Below are 21,361 nucleotides of genomic sequence, written 5' to 3'. Positions count from 1 at the left end.
GACTTTCTGTGGTTCTTCTTCTAGGTGTATCCATACGTCCCAGAATAAATAACCAGAACAAGATAAATCTGCAGCCTTCCTCCCTGACACTCACTTAATTCCATTTTACTAAACTGTATAATAACCATACATGCCCAGAATACTGCAATAAAATAAAGAAATATAACCTGAATTACAGGTTATATTTACTAAAAGTAGAAGGATAACTCAGAATTTCTGCAAGATAGACATTTAATGTTTTACGTGTTGTTCATGTCAAAGCTGGAAAGTACTTCAAATGTTATTCCACTTCTAAAATGTTGCAAAATTGATTGTATAGAAATGTTAAGCATAGAGAAAAGGCATTTAAAATATAAAGGAAATTGCAAACCCACCACCACTGATAAAACCAAGCTATTGTTGTTCTTTGTAGGTTCCATCTTCCATCAGCTCCAAGCAAGCAAATACATTGCAATTATAGCCTCTGGATTCTTTTATAGTCTTCTTTTCAATTATTAAGAATGCAAACAAACAAGGATTCAAATTGCTTCTGTTCCGCTGCAGATGCATATTTCCTGCTACTCTTCCCACAGTGCTCTAATCTGGTTTTCAGTGTATTGTAGAATTGCAGTATTACCTCCTCTCCTTTGATCTAATAGCTACTTTGAGTGTTCTGAGTGACTGACAGTGCATGCAATGACCTTCAGATACAAAAAATACTTTTTTTAAACAAGATTTAATTCAACGCAATTTGTCACGCCTGACTCAATTTAATTTAGTTCATATATACTTGCAAAGCCTTTGCAGTGTTAATGACATTATCTGTTTTAGTGCATTCATTGGCAATAGGAGTTGTTGTATGCTTTGTGGATCTGCTTTGAGAGAGTCCAGGTGGCATGAATGAAATATATTTAGCAGAAAGTGAGAAAAGGAGAAAGAAAATGTATGTGTGTATCTTCTAGAGTTTCTGCCTTTGAGAAAAATACTTAAATCATTCAATTTAGTGAAGACCTTAAACTAAATCGTGCTTATACAATGACACTCAGTATTTTCAATCTCTGTTTTAACTAGGTTAAGCTATTAAAAAAAAATTAAGAAAATTTAAAACCTGTTATTCCAGTTGTGATACTCTTTGCCTTAACTACTGTTCCAGTCAGAACTAAAAATGAAACTAGAAACATTCTTTATGTATGCAACTAACTGTAATCATAAGTTTCAATTTCATATGCTTCAACTTGAAGAAATTGTAGTGAAAAATTATTTTTATATATCTGCAATCTATGGAAATTAAGGGTTTGTAAATGAATATAAAAAAATATTTTGTAATTTCTTCAGAAATTCAGCACAGCTACTTGATTCTGTTTAATATCTTTGCTAAAAGAGTTTTCCAAGAAATAAGAAACCAAAGACATTCAGTAAGCAAAAAGCAAAGCATATATCTTTAAACAACAATAGGGCTATTTACTCACTAGCCTGAAAAGCAAAATTTTCTAACAGAATATGCTTTTCAATTACATAACATCATCAAAGGAAAAGTACATATAAAGTAATACGATGTCATAACTTGCATGTATTAGCTTCTCACAGAAGCCACCCCTGCAGCACCCCCACTACAAAACCTTGCCATGAAGATCCAATACACAGGCTAAGTGTCTTCCCTTTATCATGCCGAGTACAGAACACATGAGATCTTTTCTTACTATAATTAAGATAGGTGTCTGAGAATATTAGACAGAAAAAAGCATCAGATGGGTAATATTTAGATTGCCATGGCAGACCCAAGAAGACATTCATGGTAGGGAACAACAGAAGAAAAAAGGTAATCATATCCATTTTCTATCAGAGCAGTACAAGCTGGAGCTATATAAAAAGTGACTTCAAATATTAAAAGAACTATACTAGTTCTTAATTATAGAAGCTGAGAATAACATTCATATACCTCTTCTGCAACTAAAACCTCAATATAAGATATGAACATCCCTCAAATCTTGTAACTTCTGTGCATACAGAACTCTCAACGACTAATCCCACAAAGAGTTTTCCTGCCAAAAGGGATGATAAGCAAACATACTAGGAATCATTTATTAATGAGAAATGCTACTGTAGTCTCTGAATCCCTTCATACTCCTTGAGCTGAACTAGGATGAACATTGTTGCCATCAGTTCATTTTTTTTTTTGTTAAATGTCAGGAAAACAGACCCTGGGAGATGATCAGCCTGTTTGTCTAAGCAGAGCAGTGTGTCAGCAACACCCCTCCACATCTCTTTGCATGGGAGGACGCAACATGTGCATGGTGCCTTCATCACTCTGGCAGCCTATTTTAGTCTGCCTCTACATCAGGAGGCTGCCTGCGCTCAGCACTGATAACAAAGCACTATCGCTTTTCAAAGTGACAGGGCACAGTGACATATCAACACTGGAACTTAAATGAAAAGCCCCTTCTAATTTAACTGCTAATCTGCTGAAGCTGTGTTCAAACCTAGCACTCTTGTTTTCAATTAAAACTTTCTTGTAGCTAGAAAAAAGTTTGGCATATACCTTTGCCTTTGTGAGTAGCAGTCACATCAGGAAGGAGATGAAAGGCTAGGAAACAGAGTGAAGTATTTTTCACACTGCTAAATGTCAGATATTTGTTTGTCAGATAGAAATTGCACAAGATACACCTCCTGGAAGCTGTTTTGTAGGAGACTGATGGAAGGTTTGCTATCAAAATGGGAATTTTCCTCTGAAGTTAGTGTCGTGGTTTAACCCCAGCCTACAACTAAGCACCATGCAGCCGCTCACTCACTCCCCCCCACACCTAGTGGGATGGGGGAGAAAATCGGGAAAAAGAAGAAAAACCCGTGGGTTGAGATAAGAACGGTTTAATAGAACAGAAAAGAAGAAACTAATAATGATAATGATAACACTAATAAAATGACCACAGCAATAATGAAAGGATTGGAATGTACAAATGATGCGCAGTGCAATTGCTCACCACCTGCCGACCGACACCCAGCTAGTCCCCGAGCTGCGATTTCCCGCCCCCACCTCCCAGTTCCTATACTAGATGGGACGTCACATGGTATGGAATACCCCGTTGGCTAGTTTGGGTCAGGTGCCCTGGCTGTGTCCTGTGCCAACTTCTTGTGCCCCTCCAGCTTTCTCGCTGGCTGGGCATGAGAAGCTGAAAAATGCTTGACTTTTAGTCTAAACATCACTTAGCAACAACTGGAAACATCAGTGTTATCAACATTCTTCTCATAAAGAACCCAAAACATAGCACTATACCAGCTACTTAGGAAGAAAATTATCTCTATCCCAGCTGAAACTAGGACAGTAAGATACACAATGATTAACATGCTTATATTGGCAAAAAATCCATTACTCGGTGTTAATTTAAAGCTTGTATCTGAAATTATTAACAGCAGAATGGAAAAGGTTAGTACAAATCCTAGTGTATTCAGTGCTTTGAGCAAGAAGAACAACAATTTCAGTAGATTTTTTAAGACCATACTGGCAAGTCATCAGTCTCTGCTCCTAAGTATTTTCTTTAGCTTTCACTGTTGTCTCGACAAACTAACTTACAGCATTAGGTTTTTAGACTGTTATTTCCAAAAGAAGAGCATACGGTACTTCAGAGGATAAAAAACTGGTATTGCTGTTTTAGAGAACATTTGAAGAAATGCCAACATGAAGCTGTTAAAAATTTTGGAGGTAACATTTCCCTTTGGGCAGACAGCAACTTTTCTGGCAATTTGTCTCTTGGACAACTATTAAGTACCAAGGGTGATTATTTCTTTCTTCTTTTTTTCAAAGCAGTTTCTACTTTCCTTGGTTCCCTTCAACATATTTTTCTTTGGAAAGCTGTTTTAGTGAATTGGCTACATATCAAAATACTGTCTTCTATGTAATTGCATGGGTCAGCCTACCATAACTTGATTGATCAAGACTTGGACCTATGAAAAATAAAACATATGGCCCATATCCCAACAAAACTATGTGGATAAATACAAACTTAGAATTAACTGTGGCTACGACCAGAAGTTTGGTTTGGATTTGTTTGTTAAGTTTTGGGTCTTTTTAATTTAAGTGATTGTAATGCAGACAGAAATGCAAATATTTATAGTTATGCATTGTTATGTAACATCAATGTTTCCTAATGAACAAAATAATTTCCACAATGTTTACAAAATAAAGAAAAATAAAAAGAAACAAGTTAAAAGTGGCTATTAGTGTTTAATAGCTAATCTAATGCAAAAAATATCTCAAAGTCTTAAAACAGCTGAGTAGCTATAATAAGTACAGCATACTGTATATTTTTTCCTCTGAAAGCATTCTTACTTACATCTAATTTTAAAATACAGAGAAGAAATTTATGCAGTTACTAATTCATGAATTATTTAGAACTCTGTTTCTAATATTCTATGCTAATCCCAATATTATACTTTCCTTAAAATTCTGTTTGAATATGTAAATTCATCAGTCTTAGCAACAAGATACAACAAAGTTTCATTAATGAATTACTTTGCCCCAACTTTTCAGACAGAAGTTCTATAGACCTGAGTAGGGACTGCCACTTCTTGAATAGTATTTTCATTGTGTATCTGTGGTCTTGAGGCAAGTTTTATCAGGCAAGTGTCAAATTCTATGCTCAGCACAATAAGTTGTTCCAGATTTGTTAAATCAATTTTAATCTGTTGCCTGGATGGAAACTTTTCTTAGCTATTGTCTTATCTACATGACATAATATAATGTTCTTTGCTTTGGGTTATGTCAGAAGGGAAACTGTGGACATATGTGAAAACCTTCATAGATGGTATTTTATACAGTTCTTGCTCCTGGATTCTACTAAGTGTTTCTCTTTCCTTTATTCCCAAGCTGTGATTTCATATTCCTCTATTTTCTTAGAAAATTAATACAAGTTTATTTAGCAGTGCTTGGAAGTGGCCAAGGTGTTTACTATCTATTTATTAACTATAAACATTATCTTTATATGTATAAACATATATATGCATGCATTCATAACTTAGTATAAATTAAGGAAATGTATTTTAAAACCATTGGGTTAACATTATATATGTCAGTTATGTCTATGTGATAATGTTATAGGGGAATGACAAGGGACATAAGGAAATACCGTAACCTGCACGGTATGTTGGGGGAAGGAGAGGATGTACAAATGACATTTGAAATTAGACAAGATTCCCCAGATCCTGTGTGTTCTCAGAAGAGGAAGCCCTTTGCAATGTGTAAGAGAAGTCCTTGAGTATTTTGAGACAAAATGAATTTATTCAGGTGTATAAAGAGCTGATAGTGCAGTGGAAGATTAGCTCATTCATGGCCTCACCACAAGTATCCCATCCACAAATATTTTTTTTTTAAATCTACGTTGCCCAGTGATGAGGACCGCAGATGCTGTAAGAGTACCTGTAACAACTCTGTGCTAATGGAAAACTGCCCTTAAGCTGTTTTTCCATGAGCCAGTGAAACTGCCAACATGGCTACTTCACACTGAATTGTAGAGCAGGAAGAAGCTGTGCTGATAAAAGTCTTCGCTCTACATAATCTTTTATACTTCCTGTGTGATGTTAATCTGAATGTTTTTAGACAGGCAGAGAGCCATCTGACTTGGCCTTAGCCATAAAAGGCCCGGTTTGTGAATTGGATCTCAGAAGCTGCCTAGATTTCATGATCCCTTGTAGCTTCTCTAGTCCAGGACGGGCAAACATCTGTGAAAAATCCTAATTACCAGCTGGAGGATCAGCTTCCTAAGAGGGAGTCTGATTTTTGCTCTTGGCTGTTTAGTGTTAAATGACAATTTGCCAGATTACCTAAAACTGAATCTTTTTAAGACACAAGACTGCTTAATGCATAGTTTGCCTTAGCTAGTAACGGAGTTTTCCGTAATAAGGTATAACCAAGCAAAGTGAAACTGTCTGGATCCACAGTACTCTGCTGTTTCTATTACAACTATTAACACCACTTCTAAAGAATGAGCTTCAGATATTCAGAACTATGTAAAGCATGGAGATGATGTCTCACAGAGAAAGTCAGTAAGCTCTCTGCAAATCAGGTGCTCAAATATTCCAGATATTCCATCAGGAGTTATGCCAGCTAGCCCTTTTTCAGTGTACAGTTCTGTTCACATACAAGCACAGGCAATTTCACTCACATAATTCAAAATCTCTGTGGCAAGTCAGCAGAAAGCAGGAATGGGAAAATATGATGAGTGAAATGATAAGCACCTAAACAAAAGAGGCCTAGAAAAGAGCTAAGGCCTTTTGAACTCTCATGACAACATTCAGTTACAATACAGTGTTTTAGAAAAAGGATCTCAAATGCATATTTATTACATAGTTTTAAAAACTATTTCATAAAATTAAAAAAAAAACTCTAAAAAGAAGAGGGAAATAAAAAATCCACCGTGCAAAATGTTTTTTATTTTAGGAGATAAAAGCATCAGGTGGCTGGTTGATTGTGCAGTCTTACATAACTGACAAATGCAGTTTAAAACCATAAAGCCTCCAGCAAGGTGGTACAGCAGATAAAGTCTAATCATTCATTTGGGAGAATACAGTTCAAGTCTTAGAACTTGTGATCCTATATAAAATGTGCCATACCTCTGCTCCTTCTCAGAATCTTAAGTAACAAAAATTTATGTTACATGGTTTAGAGACCAAATTCTCTTTAGAGAATATCGGATTAGAACCTTGCACCAGAAGCCATAGTTTATATAAGAAAGTCAAAGCTTTAGATGTTGAATGCATTTTGACATACGTAAATGTATCTCCCTTCAGAACATCAGTCTACTGACTGATTCCAAATCCAATACACATACCTATCCTAATTTGAATGATAATGACCCATGGATTTCTCGTGCTTCCAAAACTACTTGGGGTAAAGTGAAAAATTGTTTGTTTGAAAGCAGTAAGACCCATATTCCTTTCTCAGTAACACACTGTACATGTACAGTCTCAACAGCCTATAGATAGATGACCTGCTCAATTCTTAGCAGCTCGTGTTGTTCTACTTAACAACATTGTGAAGATATCCATAGTATTATTTTGAAGCAAAAATGTCTAGTATGTGACTTCTCCAACTCAAAGTTATTTCCCTGTAAACTTCCTTACACCTGTTGATTTACAGATTGTGAATTTGGAATATGACATAAGGTTCAATATGAGACCAAAGTTTTTTCTGGCAATTTACTGCACTTCCTAATAAAAGTGAAAAATAATTTGCTGACAGCAAACTGGTGGCAGGTGTGCTTTAGTGTTGACAGCTGTATTTCTGACATGGATCACAGATAAACTGTAGTGTTCATGTTAGAACTTCTGGAACATTTGATCAGATTTCAAGATCTAATTCAAATGGGTTGTCTATTATCATTTCACAAAATAAAGGAAAAACAGTGTTATGGTGCAGTGTTCATATTACACAAAAATAATTCATTAAAACATTCTCTGAAAAATCTTGTACATGTTTAAAAAAAAAAAAAAATCAGTAAGAAGTATTCAGCAAAGTACCGCTAGATAAAGATACTTATTGTTTTGGGCTTGTGTGGTGGGGTTTTGGTAGCGGTGGAGGGGTCTACAGGGGTGGCTACTGTGAGAAGCTGCTAGAAGCTCCCCCGGCTCAAGTCAGACCCATTTCTGCCCAAGGCTGAGCCCATCAGCAATGGTGGCAGAGCTTCTGGGATAACATATTTAAGAAGGGGAAACCTGCAGTGGAAGAGAGGAGCGGAATGTGAGAGAAACCCCTCTGCAGACACCAAGGTTAGTGAAGAAGGAGGGGGAGGAGGACGTGTGCCGGAGGAGGAGATTTTGGTTTTTTCCCCAAGTTGAGTCTGTGTTTTGCCCGTGACCATAATTCGTGAGTGGCCCCTCCCTGTCCTTGTCCCAACCCATAAGCATGTCTTTCTATTTTCACCTCCTCATCCCACTGGGGCTTGGGGAGGTGGAGGATTGAGCGAGCGGCTTCATGGTGCTTTGTTACTGACTGGGCTTAAACCACTTATTTACACTAGTGTAGTGCCCAGAAGTACCTTGCAAGACTGACATTAAAGAAATGCAAAACAATAAAAAACCTTAAAAAAAAAGTATGTGGTATATGGTATAGAATATACAATGTAAATCATATAGTAGGAAGTTTTCTGAATTGCAGATTTTTATGAAGGCTGGAAGTGTCTCTCATCAGAGCAGTCACTAAAGTGATAGGGCCTGAATTCCTTGGGACTCTGTTATTTTATTTCACAAGAAGCAAATTAAATACCAGATTACTTTGAGAGAAATATCAAAAGCATAACCAAATGGTGACATTTGTTACATGAAATGCATTTCACCATCCCTTTTTTAATAAGACTAGGCTTTCCCAGGTGCAAAACTACTATCCACATACACATTGATGTATGCACATATAAGTAGTTTTTGCAAAATGCATTAGAATGAAACTAGTCATGTGGCAATGTTACAACAGCCAGTATTTGGGCAAGGATGAAATCTTTGGCTGACTACCTGAACTGGCCCAAAAGTATCTATCCAGTCTGGCACTGTTGAGCTTTAAGAGTTTTCCTGCTTCACATCAGGAGTCTGCAGAAGCTTTTGCTTTGTTTGCTTGTATTTCACAACTCAATCAGAGGTAAAAATATGCCCCCACCCCTGCCACATGAAGTCTCTATTGGAGTTCAAATCACAGCAAGAGTTTCTAAGAACCACAGTGTGCCTGCCTTTCTCTCCCTCCTCTTCCAGGCACAATCTCTTTCGAGCTGCTGCCATCTCTTTTTCACCCTACTGCTATGGAGTTACAATGACACCACTCTCGATGGTAGCAGCAGTTGCCAGAGTTTCAGCCTTTTTTTATGCACCTCTCTTGTTCCTTGCTCCAGCTCTGCAAAGCAAAGTCCAGTGGTGGGGCTTTCATCTACCTATGAGAGTTAGTCTCAGATTCCAGCCAGTTTTGGCACTCTTCTATAGCCATCACAGTGGTCTGGACTCCAAAGCACTAGCGTATCTGCTCCAGACCTACTCATCTGCTGTTTTGCAGTTGAAAAATTGAAGCAATCTTGAAAGTAAGCTAGCAATCACCTAACTGAGGAGAATAAAGATTAAGAAAATACACTGAAGGAACCTGTAGCCTTAGGTAAACTACTGCAAGAGCATGAATTGCTAGAAAAACAAAACAATACAGTTTTCTTTAAAAAAGTTGTATAAATAATGTCTACTTAGTCTCTATTAAGTACAGTCAGTATTTTAACATGTACTTTTAAAGACATTTATATAAAAGCCATTAAATCTGCAACACTGCACATATATCTGATAATAACAGTGCTCACCAAGTGAAGTATCAATCATCAAATAAAACAGATTCACTGGTTGCCTAGAATATTCTTTGGTCATTTTTACCAGTGGAATGGGGCAGAATAGTATTATAGGAATCTTTAAATATTTTATCTGGTTTGTGTTCAACTGATTTTGTTATACATACTTGCAGTAGATGCAAGTGAAAAGAAAACTAGGTCATGTGTAAACACAGGAGCAAGAAAATCATAAGCAAGAACAGGTGAATGAGATTGAACTGCAACTAAATCATTCATTCTTACTACATAACTGAATATTGTAACAACAGTGCAAAGGACTAGGATACTGTAACCTTGATATATCTGTGTCATTTTGAAAGCCTTGAAGACCAAATTAAATTTTGGCCTAAACATTTGTTTTAAGATTTCTGTTTCCTAGTTTATTGAATAATAATTAGAATACTAAAGTTTTTTAATCTATATTGAAGAAAATACAGTGAGCTGTTGGCACATGTTAGTACACCAAGGTTGAGCTGCACTGCATAGGATTCCTACAAACTGACTACAACTGCAAGCTCTCCAGATGAAGTAACTTAAGAGTGAGTGACGGCTTCCTGACTAGCCATTTATTTATTCTATAAAATTGCTCTGTTTTTGAAGTCCTTCTTCCCAATACCATCCTTCCCCAGGCTGTTCCATAAAGAAGCTACAAATGCAATCTTGTTTGGAAAGAAAGTGCATCTTGATTAGAGGTCAAAGAAGCAGTGAAGCAGTTTAAAGGGTTAAAACTCTGAGTCTAACCAGAGTTTTGCTTAATAATTATCACTACTATGTATCTGCCAGGTACTGTCTATGAGAAAACAGAGAATCAATCTGAAAAAATGACTGCTAAGAAGAAATTATTCATGAAACGATGCCTACAGAAAGTATCATTAACATTCAACAGCACTACAGAGGAGGCAAGAGAAAAGACACTCAAAAACATAAGGCAGGACAGAAGTTGAAAGAACACTGACATAAAAATAATGCTGCCTAACTGCATTGTGAATTTTCTCTTTAATGTAGTCCCTTTGAACTGGCCAGGTGTATTGTAACACCTGTGTGGCACCACGAGTCAGCAGGGCACTCATTCACAGGACTTGAAATAAACGAAAAACTGAAGTATATAGTTCTTATTTTAATTAATTCATTTTGGTACACATTTAAAATAAATAAAACATGAATACAGGGAATTAAAACTCTACCTGAGAAATGTTTACTGTTCAGGATTGTACCTAGAAAACAACAGATTACTGAATGACCTGGGATTACTGAGAGGGCTGTGCAAGGGAATCACCAACCTGCTAATGCATGGCAATTTCAGTATTATCCTCACTGCAATTTAGTCCAAAATATATAAAATTTTGTAAGACTTCTGTGTTTAGAAAAGAGGAAGAACTCTTCAGTTTATCTCAAATATTTTCTAATCATTGCAGTTCAGCACCTTCTTTTCTCTGCAGGGTGCATGGCATACTTTCTAAGTCATACTTCAGTTCTTGACACATATTCCTAAAACTTAGAAGCAAAAAACTACCAAAGCACACAAAAGTCAGAAAATGGGAATAGAAGAATCTGTTAGATCAGAGTTTTCCTTCTCTCCTCCACAGAATTAACTTCTACCCAAATTTAAAATTTAAATGTACAAAACTATCTGACATTTACTGTACCAAATAATGTTTCAGAGCTACAGACATAGCCAAGAACTGCCTATATACTGGTTTCCCATTCATGGCTAAATGCTGCTGTTTGGTTAATTTTCAGCTGTATCCTACAACAACATTCCTTTCTGGTTTGTTATGGTAGTGATGCCAATATTTTTAAGAAAGAGAGAGACATTACACACGTAAGCAGGAGGGAGTGAAAGAAACACCACTGCTGCCTTTACTACAGTTCTGCTGTAGTATATATATATATAAGTTAGAATATATATATAAGTACTTACTTTAGGTATATATACTTAAAGAACTGAGGAAAGGTAGAGGAGCGAAAAAGGATTAACATTGTTCCTTGGAAAGTGGGTAGTAAAAATGACTATGTGTCTTCATGAAGAAATACGTATATTTTGGTGTAGGCATGACAAATATTCTGTGATGGTTCACACATCTCAGCAGAGGCCTCATGGTCTGTAACAAGGAGAATGCCATGTGCCAGCTATTAGTGAGCTGAAGGTGTTGTTATATCATCTTTCACCCTGTGCACAGTCAATCGTACCCAGCATGCTTTGTGCACAAGACACCATGCCAAATCCTGTGCTATCATTCTTCCCTGATCAATAACTGCAGCCCTGTGGCACTTTGGTTATGACGGAATCAGATACTAATGCTCAAAGGCTGCACTTTATAAGACTTAGATTATTGTGTTGCCTCACCAGTGAATTGCCTCCCAAATCTGCACTTAATACAGCAACTAGTATTGCTCTAGAAAGCTGAAGTGTCACTCCTGCATCCATATATTGTATTTTTGGCATTTATTTTCTGTTCAGATTGGCTTGCTATGCTGAAACAAAGTGAGGGAGTAGTTTCTACTCCAGCTAGCAAGGTACTTCTTGAGGCCCATCGCTACAGCACCAATGTGTCAAAATCCTTTCACAAGGAAAGAGAGCTGCCTGAGAGCAATAATAATTGATCATAACAGATTAAGCCACTGAAGCAAGAACACAACTCATAGTTATTCATTATCAGTGTCTGTTCTATTTCCTCTATGAACAAGTAGATTGCTTTGGTTAGAAAGGAACATGGAGATGGCATGACATAACGTCATCAAGTTTTGATATATTTTTACACAAAGAAATTTTACACGAAGCATTTCTTGGGCTTTGTTTTTGTTTTGAAAGGTTTAGCAAATGGAGTACTGGCTCACCTGCCCCAAATGAGGAGAAAAGAAAGTTGCCATAACAGTAACAAAGGGAAAAGCATCTGCTTAGGGTTAGAATGTGGAGAGTGGTCTTCTGTCTTACAGTGGGGGAGACATCTGTTCTAGAGAAATACCATGTACTACTTTTGTCACAATCTCTATTTACATTTTGCTATTTTTTTCAACACTAATTGGTTCAGAAATAGCTAGGAAAATAGGTCTTATGTGTAATTAAATCTAATAAAAAGAGGTAAACCTGGATCAATACTCAGACTGCTGGAAGTGAAGGAACTCATTAAGAAGAAGCCTTTGTGGCAGGCCTGCACTCTCATGTAAATTCAGTTTCATGGTTGTGGTGGATGTGGAAGGAAGATTCAGGCTGAAAGCTCTAATATTCTTCCAGAAACAGCTTCTTGTCTGGGAACGCATCATGCCAATGTATATTTCCTTTGGTTGAAACTCTTGCATTCAGGCAGCAGAAAGGAGGGAAACTGGCATAATACTCTACTACTTTGTCCTGACTTTCTTTCAAGTTTTTTAGTTTTTTTCAGGTTACATGTCCTGCCCCGATGACACAAGTCATGGAGGCTAGCTAAGATCTGCCTTAAATCTGTTCCATGGGCAGGTTAAGAATTACCTGCAATCTGATCTAGTGAAAGATGTCCCTGCCCATGGCAGGGGAGTTGGACCAGATGATCTCTGAAGGTCCCTTCCAACCCAAACAATTCTATGATTCTATAATTCTATGATTCTTTCCAAAAGGTTAAAAAACATCTGGCAGACTTTGACAAAGAATTGTATCCCCGTACCAAATCCAACCTTTTGAACTCAGTCATCAAATTCTGTAGGTGTTTCCTACAGGTTACTGCAGATGGTGCACATCACTGTAGCTTTCAGTGCTGTGAACGAAGGAGTGCTATGCTCTTCAGACTCTAATAACACTCGCAAACCAAAATTACAAGGTCATGCTGTGCCCAGCAGAGTAGTGAAGCAACCACTGGGAATGGGAAAGTGTCACAGTTCTGCCAATTACTCTAGATCAGTTATGGCTCAGCAGTGGCTGATACTGACAGTAGACAGATAAAACCATTATGCAGTAGTTTCACTCTTTACTTCATAAAGAACTATTCTGCAGGAAAGGATTACATAATATTTCATCATACAGAGTATATCACCTATCTCTAAGGTTAATATAAATATTAGGAGGTCTCTTTTACTTTTTTGCATCACTGGGACTGATCTACAAAGGGGTCAAGTGGTTTTGGAAGTAAGAAAAGAAGAGTTAAATTATGAAACAAAATGTTTCTTTTAAAAAATATGCTTGTGTCTCTGTTTAGACAAGGCTGATCTCTACTATCCACTGAAACTTTTTCCATGACCTTTTGCATATTTCCAGGTACAAAAATAGCCCTACCTTCTCCAGTCCTCATTTTCTACAGTACAGCCTGAGTATAGTTGATTTGTGTGCTACTATTCTGCTGGTGTTCAGAAATATGTTAGTTTTATAAGCTGAATGTCATCAGCTGTGTGGCACAACAACCATATGTATTTTCTGTGTAGGAAAGAGAATGGCTTGTACTGAAAGGAGGGAAGTGGATCAGAGAGCAATGATACTTAAGAATAAAATTCTAGTCTCAGATTCAGAAATGGCAGTCACTGCCAGTTGATATTTACTGATGAGAGTAGCAGTTTATTAATAATCTGTCATGTAAAGCTGACATATTGGGTGCTGAATTCTGCTCAGCTGTACAATGAAATCTCATCTATTTTATTACCTCTAAAATTACCTACTTTCTGTCAAAAGACTTTTGCAGACATAAATATGTTTCCAAGTTGTTTTCTTAATGCAGGTTTCTTCTTTTTTCCCCCTAATTCCTCATTATTGATAAGATGATCCAACAAAAGCCTAATCTCAGTCTCCCAGTATACACATAGTCCAAATAAATAACAAGTTTCAGTTCAGATACAAACTTTGATAAAGACTGATAGGGTTATCAGCAGTCAAAAGGACAAGTCATAGTACATAAATTACTTACTCTTGATATGGCAGGGGGAAAAAAGACAAAAAGAAAATTATATCCTAGAAGTTGCGTACACCCATTCAAATTATGCATTCAGATGTGTTGCAAGCAAAACCCTATGTAATTTATCATTACACAAACATGACTAAACTGGGAGGAGATGAAGGAAGAGATTGTACTTGAAGAAATTGCTAAGAGTATGGAAATCATATAATTTTCGATTCGCATATACACAGAAATATGTGTTTTAGACATGACGCGCTATGATGAGAAACTTTACTCAGCCTATTTAGTAATGAAATCTAAAACTACAAAAATTTCAAATGTTTTCAGATTTCTTCATTATCCTTTCCCACTTTTCCATTTCAGTGTCATACAGTGAGCTGAGTGGAACTGACAATCTGACTGACAGAAGCTGGAGGCTATTTCAGAAGAAAAATTACCTAAACCTTTACAGCCAACAACCACCGGAAAAATCACACTGAGCCAGCAGGATCTTTGACCTGACTCAGAGTCCCAGAGTTTATGTTGTGTTCTTTAATGTTTTTATTAAAATAACTAATTATTTTTAGTTGGAGTTCTAGATTAAAATAATTTAACAGCCTTTCGTTTAAGACTAACATTGCATTTAGTTGTATATATATTTACACAGTATATGAGTGATTTTCTCGTAAAAATTCTGAAGTACTCAGCAGAGATCAGATTATACTGGACTCCTTGCCCAAGTGAATGTAGGTGAATGTATGGGCTACATCTTCTTTGAAAATGAGGCCCTAAATTTTTTTCCTACAGAAAATCATGTATTTGTGGGACCCACCATTCCCAATGGACTGGAAAAAGATTTGTTTTCACTATGCAATTTTTCTGTTTCCATTTCTACACAGTTTCTTACTGAGCATAAAAATTCAGAAAATCTTCCACAGAACACACACATGCATACAGAAGGACACAACATTTCCTGGGATTTTTATCCTGATATTGGACCAGAGTTACAAAGTATTGAGAAAAAAAACATGTTGGTGAAATATTATCACATGACAACTCCTAAAATAACTTTTGGAAGGCAGCTGTAACTGTATATGAAATGAAAAAAATAGTTTGGTTCTTATGCTATTTCAGTAAACCAATATTAACCAAATTTGAGCTGGACTCTACAGATCTTCACATGTTGACAATTCAGGTGATACTTTTCAATCAGAATATTCTTTGACAAAGTTTGTTTCCTTCAGGAGCAGAATCTGGATGAAGGTGAAAAGGCAGGATATTATCCTTTGAAGCATGTGTCCAATAACCCAGCCAATAACCCAGGAACAGTCTAAATACCCAGTCTATTTTTCATTCTATATTTTCAATGTGAATTTTGAATGATCAAATCTCTGATAGACTTGTGCTTTAACTGCACTTTTACTTCTGCAGTGAGTAATGTAACTATTTTCTCTGATTTCATGCTGAATATAAAATAATGGGAAAATATAAGAGACAACAGAGAGTGATTCAGTTCTGGTTTCTAATGTCTTAAGTAATAAATCTCATGCTGCATACGGCATTTATAAAGGTCTTTAGAATTTTATTGGGCAAATTCCTTCTTCCCCTCCTTTTTTGCGGGGGAGCTGCATTAGGTAATGACTCAGTCATTTATTTTATTTTTTTTTACAAACCCAGTGAAAATAATTCATATGAAAGATATAGATATAAATACCTACATACCTAAGAAAGTATAGTATGTGGACCTGACTGACAAAGACTTCTGTGTAAGATCAAGCTCACCAGCAGTGTATAAAAAAAGACTTAATTTACAGGCCACTGATATTAACAGCAGTCTTTTCACTAGGTTTTGGGAAAGATTCCAGAAGAATAAGTCTCAGTTCTTTAAACACTGAAAAATAATTAAAATATGTCATTACTTTTTTTTTTTTTAAGAAAGGAAAGGAAATAGTTACCTTTAATAAAAAAGTTCTCAAATTTATCATAACAAATCAAATTATGTAATTTTAGCAATTACTTCAGTGAGGTTATATGAGTCACTAATTTTCTCTTGCGACATTACAAAATGGTAGTACAATATCTTTTGGACTTAGGGAAAAATTCCTTCCTTCAGAGAGTTAACAGACCTCTGCTGAAGCAAATGGAAAACTTTTTGCTATGTTGTATTTTAAATCAACTCTGTTTCAGATTTGCAGTAATAATGCTGGAGGCTGGATGAAAGAAACAAATTTACCTTTAACTTATTATTTATGTTTCCAATTCCACATCCTTTGTAAATGGGAGTAACTCTAACCTTACGTAAGCAGAATCTGACATGGCCTTTGAAAATAAGGTAATAACTTCAAACTATTTTTCCCCCTTTCCTATAGCCTGACAGCAACCAACAATAACTGTGTTTAGTGGGATGGCTGTGAATTGTCAAAGAAGTTCAAAGACGTCAGAAAATCAAAGAACAATTGCTAATAATCCATTGACAATGGTAGCCACCAGTGTGTCCATTACTAGTGATTTCTAGTGTGTCAGGAAAGGCATGGCTGTCATTCATTGAATAGTTTAAATCAAGCAACTGGAGAAATTGATTCCAAAATTAATGTCTATTTAGCAATATTACACCATCATTTCTTCCTTGATTGACTTCATTTAGCTCCTAACAAATCCTTATCTTCTAGAATTTGCAACTCTACATGATAGCCCTGTCTCTTGGTGCATAAGCTCTGTACCTTGGTCTGTAAGCAAGTTTCAACCTGTCATTATTGCTGGCTGAAAACTAGCAAAGTTCCTTATAAAGAACAAAATATAACCACCACTGCAAAACCCTGAGGACTGTAATGTGGGTCTCTGGTTTATGTGAGAAGAGATTTACTCCCACTGTATGTTTAGCTCCATCCACCTGAAAATGAGATTCAAGCTGCCTTTTCTTTGAAAGTTGATTTTAACTTTAGAAATAATCAAACTCCCAAGAGATATAATGACATCCTCAGAGGTACAACAGACAGAATAACATCAAGATTGTATAGCAGTATCCTAATGATAATTAACCCTAGGCTTTGGCCATGGTAGGACTTTTTAATCAATACATCCAGAGTATGCTTACTAAAAAATGAAAGCTGTCTTCAGTACAAAAACATTTTTTTTTCTGTTTCACATTTTATGCAAGTTCGTAAACTTTTCATTGGTGCTATTCCTTATTAAAAAATGAATTTGGTGAATATATATTGTGTTTCCAATAATAGAAAACTTTTTTTTAGGTGATACGTTTTGATCTTTCAGAAGGATAGAATATGTTTCAGCAAGAGTCACTTTTTTATGAATGTCACAAAAGTAAAAAAAAACCTAAAAGAACACCAGACTTCATGCTTAATTTACATACAACCTTTTACTTTTACTGTGGTATGACCTACAAAATCTCTAGCCATATCATTTCACAGTGAAATGCTAGTGAATCTACTACTAAGCGTATTAAAAGATATTTTTGCTGTATTGGATTTTTCTGTATTATTACACTTATTATGCTCGAAATTTACATTAAAAGAACAAGTGGCTAAACACTTTTGCAGTGCTTTTAAGAAAATATTACCTGTCATGTTGGAAATGTATAAATATTCAGGAACATGTAAGTCTATCTATAGAGCATATACACACACTTAAGGACTGAACAGGATAAAATCTAGAATGCATTCAGGAAGATTAGTATGTTTTTAAACACACATACCTACATATGTTTGTGTTTATGTCCATTTATGCATATGTAAATAAGTAATCAGAAGTAAAGTTTTCCAAATACCGTGTTAAATACAGTATCTAACAGCAAGGTTTTGTCAGTGAACATACAAGCAAATCTGAAGTCGTATGCCTGATTGATAAATTGTGGTACAGCATTCAGAGGGATTTAGGCAAAATGCCATTTTAAGTTTACTGCTGAAAATTCTGTCTTTAAAAATACTCTTCATTATTTTTAAATGCAAAAATAAGTTGGGGGTTTTTTGTCATTTTTCTGGATCAGATTATTTAATACTATAAAAAAATCTAGAAATTATGACATTTCTGGGGTGATGAATTGTGATGGCCCCCCTACAGGTTCAAAGCCAAGAAAATGATTTTCTTAAGTGCCAGCTAGTAGAAAAAGGCATCACAAGCTGAACATAAAATAAAAATGAAGCCCATGCTCCATGTCAAGTTCCTTCCTTGACACTGCTTTCACCGACATAAAACTACCAAAAATGTGAGCAAGACAACTATTGACAGTTATCAGAATCCATTCAGTTGCTTAACATCCTAGAAGTACAGACATATCCTTCAAAACTGCGGTGATTGCCTATTACCTTTTACAGACTTATCTCAGAACATCCAAAAGATGTCCAGGAAACAGATGTTGCTGTTTCCTCCCATTGTATATTTTTTTTAATTTAACAATTATATGTAAAGGAATATATTGCATGCTTGATTGGTGGTTTTTTGAGAAATTTGACCAAGGTCCTGAACCTTTATATTCCTTCTTCAACCACATAAGGCAATAGATAAATAAAGTATATGTGTGAAAGGAGTTTAAAAAAATTAATATTTGAAGCAGGAGAGGACTAGAAAAAATATTAAGAAGAAATGGGTAAATGAATAGGAAGGTTTGACTTTTTGGTTTTGTTCTTTTAGCTGGGGTGTTTTGGTTGTTTTGTTTTGTCTTTTTTTTTTTTTTAAATTCCTTTTTATTTTATAGAAAAACATAAATACTGGGTATTAGGGGATGTCATGGACATGACCTTGACTTGTTTGACACTTGTTTTGTATATTCCAATCCTTTTACTATTATTATTATCATTTTATTAGTGTTATCATTATCATTATTAGTTTCTTCCTTTCTGTTCTACTAAACTGTTCTTACCTCAACCCACGAGTTTTACTTTTTTTTCTGATTCTCGTCCCACTGGGTGGTTGGGAAGTGAGTGAGTAGTTGTGTGGTTCTTAGTTGCTGGCTGGGGTTAAACCATGACATTTGTGCCCCCTTCTTTGAAGTATTTATTGCAAATTACTAAACCAGGCATACCACAAGCCTTTGTTTAAACTTCTGTCTCAGCAAAACACTGTTTAAAGTACAGGATGAGATTTCATCCCTGATTCAAATTTTGTAAGGATTCCTTGATACTTCGGTAGCTGCCTGTATCATTCTAAGTTCTGCTTCAGTCATCTGCATCACTTTTGTGTAAACAAATTGCAGGACAATAAAACAATGTAGGAAAGTTCTCTGACAAATCAGCTATACCTACAGTTTACAAACACCACCACAGAGAATCCCATATCTAGTTTACATCATTTGAACTTTGTCAATTTATGCAAGGATTTAATTAGACTATTTATCTTTCTACTTTGAATAGACTGGAAATATTATGCTATTGGAAATGAGCCCCCTTCCATAATAAACCCCCAGCAGTTGCATCTTTTAATTGTTCCAAGCATGCTAAACTTAAGTGATCCAATTTAAACAAATGGTTAGAGCTTCTTTTTTTTGCTGGATTTTCCAATAAAGTTGTTGATTTGTGTTGTGTATCATTTGATTTGGTTTTTTTTTAACTCACAGAAAAGCTTACTTTACCATAATTTCATGATATCGATCAATTATTTAACGCAGTTATCTCAGCTGCCTCCTATATTCATAAGCATAGAAACTGCTTTAACATGATGTTGAAACCCTGGTTCCTCAAACCATGAGATATCATTGGTTTTGCATACTTCTTTCTTCAAAAATACAGCTTTTTTATACATCACACACACACACACACACACACAGATATATGCTTGTGTGGCTTTTATATATCATCAGTTTTTCAAAACATAAGAAAAAAATTGATTACCAGGAATCTTATATTGGGTAATATATCAGTATTATAACGAGAATCCTCTAACAGTTACTTCAGTGTATTGTTACTAAACATTTTTTGTGTTTCCTCAACCACCAGATATTAATAAACTTAACAAGGCAGGTATCGATACGCTTAAGAGTTTTGACAATGTTAGATTGCTTATTACTACAGAATTTCTATGAGTACAGGAATCTGAATAAGCTCTGTGTTCCCGTACACATTCTGATATTTAGAAAAAACCTAGATTTGATGGATTTGGAATTTAAAAACATTTTATAGGCTTACAATAGACACCTCTAAATGACTTACTGCAGGGAAAATTCTACAACTGTGCTGTGAAGCATTGTCATGGTTTAACCCCAGGCAGCAACGAAGTGCCATGCAGCTGTTCACTCACTTCCCCCCCTCCCCCGCAGTGGGATGCGGGAAAAGAGGTAAAACTCATGGGTTGAGATAATAACGGTTTAATAGAACAGAAAAGAAGAAACTAATAATGATAATGATAACACTAATAAAATTATAATAGTAATAATAAAAGGATTAGAATATACAAAAGAAGTGATGCACAATGCAATTGCTCACCACCTGCTGACCAACACCCAGTTAGTTCCCAAGCAGCGGTCCCTCCCAGCCTCGCTCCCCCCAGTTTATATACTAGACATGATGCCACATTTTATGGAATACCGCCTTGGCCACTTTGGGTCAGCTGCCCTGGCTGCGTTCCCTCCCAGCTTCTTGTGCCTCCCCAGCCTTCTTGAAGGCTGAGCACGAGAAGCTGAAAAATGCTTGACTTACTTAGTCTAAACATCACTTAGCAACAACTGGAAACATCAGTGTTATCAACATTCTTCTCATAAAGAACCCAAACCATAGCACTATACCAGCTACTTAGGAAGAAAATTAACTCTATCCCAGCTGAAACCAGGACAAGCATATGGGACAGCAATAATCAGCTCCAGTCCTCAAGGACTACGAGCAAAAGAGCAAGAAAGAATCTCATGGAAAACCAAAAGAAAGAGGATGGAAACAAAGCCCTCCAGACCTGTCCAAATATCAAGAGAAAATACTGTATGTGAGTCTTTTGAATCAATGCTACAAAATTCAAAATTTCAGGCTTTCAAAAGAAGCTTCTGAAACAGAAATATGCTTTGGAACTCAAAGGTTGTAACTCATTACAAAAAAAAGAGTGATATGGTAAAATATATCATCATTTCTGCCATGATGCTTTTTGAACTACTACTTTCACACAATGAGTGGAATCACAAAACCAAGCTGACAAATCTGTTCTCCTGCGTTTAGGTTTCCACTGTCTAGGAGCATTGTTTGCTGCCCATGTGTGCAAAGTAGGACAGCT

General features: G+C 36.0%; 1 protein-coding gene across 3 annotated transcripts in view; it reads right to left on the bottom strand.

Moving 5' to 3' along the window:
- Positions 1-21,361, bottom strand: part of PTPRD (protein tyrosine phosphatase receptor type D) — a 1,297,083-nt gene that overhangs the window by 716,383 nt on the left and 559,339 nt on the right. The gene's annotated exons all lie outside the window — the stretch shown is intronic.

Source organism: Harpia harpyja, chromosome Z, assembly GCF_026419915.1.
Source record: "Harpia harpyja isolate bHarHar1 chromosome Z, bHarHar1 primary haplotype, whole genome shotgun sequence".
Taxonomy (NCBI): Eukaryota; Metazoa; Chordata; class Aves; order Accipitriformes; family Accipitridae; genus Harpia; species Harpia harpyja.
Note: the sequence above shows the minus strand (reverse complement) of the source record. Positions and strands in the feature narration are given on the sequence as shown.